Consider the following 9,447-nt stretch of genomic DNA (forward strand, 5'->3'; position numbering starts at 1 on the left):
TTTATTCATTTGACAGACAGATCACAAGTAGGCAGAGAGGCAGGCAGAGACAGAGAGGAGGAAACAGGCTCCTGGCTGAGCAGAGAGCCCGATGCGGGGCTCCATCCCAGGACCCTGAGATCAGGACCCTGAGATCATGACCTGAGCCAAAGGCAGCAGCTTTAACCCACTGAGCCACCCAGGCGCCCCACACTATTATATTATTATCAGCAGTAAAAGTATCCCATTGTTCAAGTAAATTCATCAGGAAAGAACAAGAATGTTGAAACATAAAAGTAAACCATTTTTAAGAGCGGTGTGTCAAAGTCTGCCACGGCTCCGAGATTCTGTATATGGGCCCAAACAGAAGAGTGCACATGGAATGGGCTGCGTTCTAGAAACTCAGGTCTTCTCTAATGGGCAGTAGTCAGCACACTTGCCTTGTACTGCAGAGGAGGACACCATCTCTTTCATGACATGATGCAAAGATAGTCTGGAACGAAGGGTGGTTAGTGTCGCCTTGCTCACCAGATGCACAGAAACACGAGGCCCACGGGCCACTGTCGTGCAGGGTGATGGTCCTGTCCTTCCAGACACACGGATTATAGTCACAGTCTCTAACACCTTCAGTACAAAGGGCCATTACCGTACTCACATCATCTGGAACGGAAGAGCTCCCTTACGAAGAGTGGAATTTAATAGTCAACCAAAGACTTCATCAAGTGATGTCCCACACAGCATTTTATTCTCAGCAGAGGGAAAAGAATTCCAGCCCTGGGCTGGAGTCCTCAGGATTTCCCTTCTGCTGCACCTGCTGCTTCACCCCTTGCCAGGCCCCTTCCCTAAACAGACAAATGTCTGGTTCTGTTTCTGTCTGACTGCTCTTCTAGTACGAGTGATAGCCTGACTAGCAATGGCAAGTTGTCACTTAATATCTCTAATGTGAAACGAAAGCTAGGTATGGTTAATAGACGTTGTGATTTTTAGGAACCATTAACAAGTATGGAAACCTCTCCGCAGCTCCCCCCGTCCCTCCCCCATGAGCCCTCCATCCACTCATGGAGTCATGAACAATCACTGCGGAGCCCCCAAGACGTGACAAGCATTGTGCGGTTGCCATGGAGACACTTGCTGTCTCGGAGTTCATGGTCTAGTTGCGAATGACCCCTCGGGATAGTGCCCAGACTGCCAATCCCTTCGCGGTAAAGCCTTGGCCCCCAGGCGCCCCCCCTTCCCGGCTCCCCGGCTTTAAATGCACCCCAGCTTTTGCGTTTGGGGCTGCGCCCTGGCAGTTTGGTCTGGGCCCTCTCCCCACCCCCCATGGTAGGCCGATTCTGTTCACCTTCCAGGTCTCCACTTCCTTACCGCTTCCCCGAAGTCTTGACCTCCAGGTGGCGGTAGGTCTCCCTCTTTCACGCTCCTTCACGATTTCACTCCCGCAGGGGTTCCTTACTGTGTTGTAATCGGCAGCTTGTCTTTCATGAGAGACCAGAAAGTCTAAAATCAGGGACTAGGACTGTCTTTTTCATATCGGTATCCTCGGGGCAGATTACCTGGCATTTCATGAAAGATTTGTTGAATTTCTGAATTACCTGGCCAGCATCTCGTTTTGTTTGCACAAAAGTTTAACCCCCCGAAGATCCAGCACAGTGCTAAGGCGGTCGAAACACCCTGCCTGGTTCTCTTTCTGGAGCTAAACCCCTTTCTCCGGTTGGTCTAGGCTTCCCAGAGATGCGCTTTCCCCTCTAGCCTGGCTTGGCTTCCCATCCCGATCCTAGTGCCCTTCTAACCTTGTCCGTGCCTTCAGCTTCCAGCCCTCTGGCTGTCGTCCCGGCTCCGTTGTCTGTGCTGTCCGGAACTGCCCGCGTGGCCTTCGCGAACCTTCCCACACGCCTGCCGCACCTCACTTTCCAGGCAGCGACATGGTGACGTGTGTGAGAAGCCAGGGAAGGGCACTCGGGAATGCCGGGCACCTCAGGCTGTCATCACACGTCATCTTGATCATTTCCAGCACAGACGACGGGTAGCTTAGCGGAGCGATGGTTATGCTAAAGAAAAATCTCAGGCCTGCCTCCGTAGACACTCTGCCCCCTTGTCAAGGAGTGAATCACCAGGAAGGTGTGAACCGCACCGGTGACTACACTCCAGGTGGGTGGGGTGGGACCCGAGGGCGGTTCTTGCCTCTTGTGACTCCCAAAAGGCCTGTCTTCAACATTTTCTCCTAAGGAGGAGTTTGTACCCAGTACTTGGAACTGGTGAGAGTCCTTTGTCCCTTACTCTCTGACACCCCTGTGGTCTTCATACTGTGGCCAAAGGATCTTAACAAAGATTGTTTTCAGTCCTGCAGTGATTTCCCAACTCATTCATGAAGCCTGTGGGTGAGGGCCTGCGTGGTCCCGCTCTGGCCCACGTGCCCCCGCTCTGGCCCACGTGCCCCCAGCTCAATGGCTTTTCTCATGCCCTTGGACTCCAAGCATCTTCCCACCCAAGCCCTTTGCCCCTCCCGTCACCTCTGCTTGGAACATTCTGCCCTGCAGTCTCCCCACCCCGCCATAAGCATCTCAGCTCCGGAATCATTCTCAAGATGCTCCTGATCCCAGACTTGCTCAGGTCTCCCTTGAAATTTCACAGTGCCAGTGCCTTTTTTTTTTTTCCCCAAATAGATATATATACATACATCTTTAGAGCTATATTTATATAGATATAGAGATATAGATACATGATGGAATTATAATTGAAAAATAGAGGGTTGGCATCTATTTGGGACCCGCCATTGTCCTTTTCTCCCGGCTTGGCAGAGTGACTTCATCACCTAAAGCTTCAGCGTTGTGTCTGCTTAGCCCTTGAGCCAACAACCGCCCTACCCGCTCTCTCTGCGAACTACCCTCTCACCCACACACGTGGCTCCTGGCCACCACACTTGTGCTCAATGACCCCAACTAACTGGAGAGAGGGCAGAAGGTTTACCTGGTCATAGCTCCACCACTTCTCGAGGCTGAGAAATCTAACGGCCTGAAAGGGGGCTAATGGTGTATGTCTTGAACTGAGTCTCAGAGCCAGAGAACCAGGAGTGCCAATGTCAAAGGGCAGGAGAAGGACGCCCCAGCACAAGCAGAGAGCAAATCTGCCCTTCGTCTGCCTTTTTGTTCCACTCGGGCTTCCGGCGGGATGACTGATGACCACCCGCACTGGGGAGGGTGATCGTGTTACCCAGTTCGCCGGTTCAAGTGCTAATCTCTGCCGGGAACTCTCAAGACCCACCCCAAATAACGTTCCACTAGCTAGCTGGGCATGCCTTAGACCAGTCAAGCTGACACAAAATTAGCCATCCCATGGAGGCTAGAGGAGTGGGTCGGGGTCAGAGAGATGCTGTGCTACTGGCTTTGAAGACGGAGGAAGGGGCATGAGCCAAAGAATGCAGGTGGCCTATGGGAGTTAGAAAAGACGAGGAAAGGGACGCCTGGGAGGCTCAGTCGGTTAAGCAGCTGCCTTTGGCTCAGGTCATGACCCCAGGGTCTTGGGATCGAGTCCCACATCGGGCTCCCTGCTCAGCAGGGAGCCTGCTTCTCCCTCTCTGCCTGCCTCTCTACTTGTGCTCTCTCTCTCTGTCAAATACATAAAATCTTTAAAACAAACAAAAACAACAACAAGAAAAAAAAACCGCAAGGAAATGGATTCACTTATAGGGTGTCTAGGAAGGACTACAGGCCTGCTGACACCATGATCTTAGCCCAGCAAAACCCACACTGGAGCTCTGAACTAGAGCCCTGTAAGGTAATACATTTGTGTTGCTTTAAGCTTAGACGTTGGTGGTCGTAAGTTGACTGCTTGAGCTAGTTTCAGTTTCTGTTACTTGCAACCAAAGAATCCTAAGACAGGCCACTTGGGTCCTTTCAATCTTGGTTTTAGAATAAGACTTTGTTTTTCAGAAGGCTGTTGCTTTTAGAGGTGACTCTCCTTTTTAAAACCTTGATAGAACATTATTGTAGAGGGTATCCAGTCAAACATGCAAGAGCTGCTTTTGAGAGCTTCAACTCTCCAGCAGCACTAATGGGCCCTCCCCGTGAGTAGTAGGAAATGGGCAGGTGGGAAGGCTGGTGTTGAGGAAGTATGGACGAAGCCTGGGATTTCAGTGACGTTTCGTGAAGCTGGAAACATCAGAGTTGGACCTTGGGAAGGGGACGGTTTGTAGCAGGCTCTGTGGGGAACAAAAGGCAGACACATGTCGGGTTTCTTAATGGACAGATGAAAGGAACCATGGCCTGGAGGACAGGAAAACTGGTCATTCGGGTTAATATGCGTGGAGGGACAGGGTGATGAGGCAGGACAGGTGAGCCACCATCAAATTATGGCAGGTCAGGGGCGCCTGGGTGGCTCAGTGGGCTAAAGCCTCCGCCTTCGGCTCGGGTCATGATCTCAGGGTCCTGGGATCAAGCCCCGCGCTGGGCTCTCTGCTCAGTGAGGAGCCTGTTTCTCCTCGCTCTCTGCCTGCCTCTCTGCCTGCTTGTGATCTCTGCCTGTCAAGTAAACAAATAAAATCTTAAAAAAAAAAAATTATGGCAGGTCATCAGTGTAGCAGTAAAAAGTTTGACTTTGCTCAGGGGACAAGCACCAGCTAGAGAAAATTTTTGAGCAGGGGAATGGCTGGTTTAGGGCTGTGCTTTGGACTGATAAATCTGATTTTACTTTCCAAATTGTTTAAAGTTTTTGAGCTTCATGCAGTAGGTTTTGGGTCTAGGAAAGCCCCGGATAGGAGCACTAACTTCGAGGGTAGAGGTGGCCTCGAGACACCCAAGATGTCCAAGCGCCTCAGGGAATTCACACGGTTGTAGAGTTTGCTACTCCTCAGGGCTTCCCGTTACACTTGGCGTAAGGCCGACTCCAGCCTCAGCCCGCTGTCCCGCACACTCTCCCACCCTCCCATGGTGACGGCTTCTCATGTTCCAGTCTCCACTCCCGTCCCCCCTCAAGCGGGCCTTCTCTGCCCCCGTCACTCTCAGGCCCAACAAACCACAGGTTGGCAAGAGGCAAGCCGCGGGGACAGCGAGGTCCTCGATGCCGTCGTCGTATAACCTCTCTCCAGGCCAGGGGCATATCTGCTTCCATCCACATTGGCCGCCCAGCTCCTGGCACCCCAAAAGGCCAAATTCGGGATGAAATACATGAATCCGGGCCCTTCTGGCGTGGAAACCAAGGCTGGCGTCCCAGGACTTGGGCTAGAATAATTCAGCAACGAAATGTGAACTAGACGTTTCTCCACTCCGCGGGGAGGCTTCCCGGAACAGCTGCGCCTGCTCGCCCCTCCGGGGTGGGGGAGGGCATGGGGGGGTGCCGCGAGGCGCTCCCAGCGTGTGGGTGTTTGGAAGACAAGTCTGGAAGTGCCGTTCTCGAAGAGCAGCCGCCAGAAGCAAGCCCCTGCCTCTGCGGGCAGAGAGGCGCCATCGGAATGGAGAAGGGCCATCTCCGGAGGCCCGGCGGGCAGACTCAGCCGTCCGCTGTCCCGCAGCGGGAGGGACCGGAGTGCTGTGGGGACGGACGGCGCAAGCAGCAGGGTGGACGGAGCAGCCCGCATGGACCGGCCAGGCCCGATCCGGCGGGGCTCTGCCCACCGCGGCCCCCCAACCCAAAGTTGTGCGTGGAAGCCCCCGCCCAGCACCTCGGGACGGGACTGGATCTGCGGCTGAGGCCTTGATGAGGCAGCATAGCCGTCATCAGTCGGGATTCTCTCGAGCAGCAGGACCCGCAACGTGCCCATCTATGCCTGCGTCCCTAGCTCTGTCCGTCCGTCCATCTGTACGGACAGCTCGAGTACGTGAACCGGGTACGCGAGTGTGGAAGCTGGCAAGCCCCAAGTCCGCGGGGTGAGGGGACAAGCCCAGGGTGCAGCTCCGGTCCGAAGGCCCACAGGGTCAAGACCGGGGACAGCCAGGGTTTCAGCGGGAGCCTGATGGCAGGCGAGACCCTGATGGCAGGCGAGACCCGGGCCCCCCTCAAAAGCAGCATCCAGCAGGAGGAAGGCGGTCTTCCTCGGGGAGGGCCGCTCGGGCTCCGCATTCGTCCCAGGCTGTCCGGGGGGGTGAGGCCCGGCACCATGGGGACAGCCCCGCTCCCCCGCCCCGCAGAGGAGAGAAGGAAGGAGCAGTCAGGACGCGGCCCGTCCATCTCAGTCCAAACCCCATGAACGACGAGGAGGAGGAGGTTGTGTCGATGCCCGCGCGTGTGTGTCTGTGGTGTTTATCCTCTCCCGAGACAGCTTTGCCCACACACAGACGCTCCCCGGGGGGAAGCTGAGAAAGTGAGTGACAGTCTCTCTGTGCCCAACAACTGCTTGGACCAGGCCCAGAGAACGAAGCGCTGGAAGATGGGGCTCAGGCCCTCCTGGGACAGACCAGTAGGCTGGGCGCGGGGAGCTCCCGCCAAGGCGAGAGCAGCAGTTGGGGGGAGAGTCGGCTGTGCTGAGCGTTTGTGTCCCCTGCAGGACCAAAGTGCCTTCACTGGTCAGTGGCCATTCATTGGGCGCTGGGACCAGCCCGGCCCGAGGTCAGGGTCCCTCGGGCCAGCAAAGCATCCTGGGCCCCGGGGCTCTTACAGGGCAGACAGGGAGATGAGCGATCAGTATCTGGTGAGGCCCATATGGATACAAGGGGTAACTCCCAGGAGAGGCTCAGGGGACGGACCCCTCCGGGGGGTCCTGGCTGTGACCCTACGGGTGGATAACGTGATCCCTGACCCCTGGGCTGGGGTATGCATTTGGCCCTCCCTGAACCACCCCCGGGTAACACTCTCACGCTATTTCTCTCATTCTCTCATGGGCTTCCTGGGGGTGGCCCGTGGGAGCCCCACGGTGCCCCATGGCTGCTGCAGAATTTCACACTGTGGCAGAGACGCCGTGTGTCTAGGACGGCTCCTAGCAAGCAGGCCGGACGAGGCAGGTGCAGGGGTGATTCTAGCCCAGAGCAAAGTTCAAGATGGGGCAAACTGGGTTTGGGAGGATTGGGAACTTGGGTAAGGGTTTTTTGGATCTTCGGTCACTCTTGCCGTGTGTGTAAAACCCTCCTGAGGTCTTGGGGTGAAAGCCCAGGGCTGAGGGCCCTCAGGAGGCCATCCCACAAATAGCCCAGCCTCACGTGAGCGTGTCCCCACGTTGTATGAGGCTAGGCTGGCTCGTGATGCAGTAATCAGTGACCCCAGATCTCGGTGGCTTACGTAACAGAGGTTTATTTCTGGCTCCTACGATTCATCCGAGGCGGGGTTGGTGGGTAGGAGAGGGAGGTCCTGCCCACCAGAGTCTCCTGGGAACCTGGGCCGGCAGAGGGGCTCCGTCTGAGGCGGGCTACTGCCTGGCCAACGGCTCCCAGGCTCTTGAAGTTCCTGCCTGCAAGTGACCCTCACTTGTGCTCCTAGTCCGTCGGCCGCAGCCAACGCAGCTAACGCCCCAGCAGGCGGGGGTCGCGCGCGACAGAGTGTCCAGGGGAGGAGAAACAGTATTTGTGGGGCCCTCGGGAGGCCGCGGTGGGGAGACTGGCTGGTGGAGAGTGATGGGGGCAGGAGGGCTGCCCTTCTCCACCCAGACTGAGCCAGAAGCAGGCAGAAGCAGAACGGCCTCGGGGGCTCGTAGTCCCTCACAAGCGTCACCTTCCCGAAGCTTTCTCAGCAGAAATGCAGCAGCCATGGGGCATGTGGAATCCAGGTTAGAAACTTCGGCTGCACCCGACTGTTCTAACCTTGTCACAGCGGTCAGCAGGAAATCAGCACATCAGATTAAAGCCTCTGCCTTTGGCTCAGGTCATGGTCCCAGGGTGCTGGGATCGAGCCCCATATCGGGCTCTCTGCTCAGCGGGGAGCCTACTTCCTCCTCTCTCTCTGCCTGCCTCTCTGCCTACTTGTGATCTCTGTCTGTCAAATAAATAAATAAAATCTTTAAAAAAAAAAATCAGGAACCAAAAGGTTTGGGGTTTTTTTGTTTGTTTGTTTGTTTGTTTGTTTGCTGTTGTTGGAATTTCGGAAACCAAGGAGGAGGAAAAAAATGAAATGAGGACAGGAATACTATTTTAAAAGAAAACAGAAGCAAAGACACCTTTGCCAAACACTGGGCAAACACAAGGATGGGCTGAAGGGAGGTACCCTCTGGAGAGCATGACTTGGGATGCCGTGAGCGGCTGGGTTCCGAAGCCAACAGGAGGAAGGGCTCTGTCCTCCCAGCTCTCTGTGGCAAAGGCAAAGCTGCTGAGCCAGAGACGGGCAACAGGAAGACATTTGCTGAGGTTGGTGGCAAGGGGAGGTCATAGAAACAGGAAGATGTAGGGCGCCTGGGTGGCTCAGTCGGTTAAGTGTCTGCCTTCAGCTCAGGTCATGATCCCGGGGTCCTGGGATGGAGTCCTGTGTCTGGGCTCCCTGCTCAGCAGAGAGCCCTTCTCCCTCTCCTCCCTGCTCGTGCCGTGTCTCTCTCTCTCTCTCTCTCTCTCAAAATCTTTAAAAAGAAACAGGAAGATGCTTGCCGGGCTTCTGTGCCTGCTTCCATCAGGCTGGAGCAGCCTGGGTCCCAGCCCTCCCTCCGCTTTTAAGGCCCTTGTTCATCAGGTCTTGTTAAATGTCACTTCTCTGGTAAGTGTCCCCTGACCTCTCCAAACTGGACTGCCTGGTCCTCCCTGTGCTTGCCGTATTCTTGTATCCCAGCTAGGCTGCACCCCTGAGATCTGGGGTCGCCTCCGGAATAGAGGGTGTGCTGTGAATCTGACCGTGAGTGAATGATGGGGCTTGGGGGGGCCTGGCATCCTTGCTTCAGGCGTCAACAAGCCAAATGGAGGCCCCTGGGTCTGACTACAAGGGAGCTGCAAGGTCGATGCTGAACCTTTCCTGGCTGCCTTGGGTTGCCCTGGGCAATTGCTGCGGGGCCGTTCCCAGATCCCGACACTGCAAGCCCCTGGGACTGGCCCAGACTCAAGGACCTCGAGACCAGCCCAAGTCTCCCCGAAGCCAGGACCTGAGCTGATGAACGGCTTTGCCCAACTCCATCCCCTAGACACTTTGGCCTGCCCCATCCCTGGGGGCTACAATTTCAACCGACCCCACACTAGGGGTTTTAACCCTAATTCATCAGGCCCAGGGGTACCTCGGTATTACCTGAGTATTACCTTTACCACCTTTACCAGAAACATCCTGAATGTTCCCATACCTTTTGTACAGTAGGCCATTCCTGGGCACTGGGAAACAGGAGGACCCTGGTCACACAATCTACCTCTTAGTGCCTCAGTTTACCCATATGTAAACTTGGGCTGCATCTGCCTCTTCTTACGTTACACAGATTCAGGAAACAGGATTATTAAAGCGCTGGCTGCTCTTTGGAAGAAAAGGACTCTATTTTCATGCTTTTGTCCTCTAGCTCCCCACTCCCCACTTCCCTGGAACTTCCTCAAATGTGCTCCATAGGCCAAACTAGAGCGGAAACCCCCAGGACTGGTGGGTGTT

This window comes from Enhydra lutris, unplaced genomic scaffold (genome assembly GCF_002288905.1).
Source record: "Enhydra lutris kenyoni isolate GAN:26980312 unplaced genomic scaffold, ASM228890v2 scaffoldscaffold14, whole genome shotgun sequence".
Classification (NCBI taxonomy): Eukaryota; Metazoa; Chordata; class Mammalia; order Carnivora; family Mustelidae; genus Enhydra; species Enhydra lutris.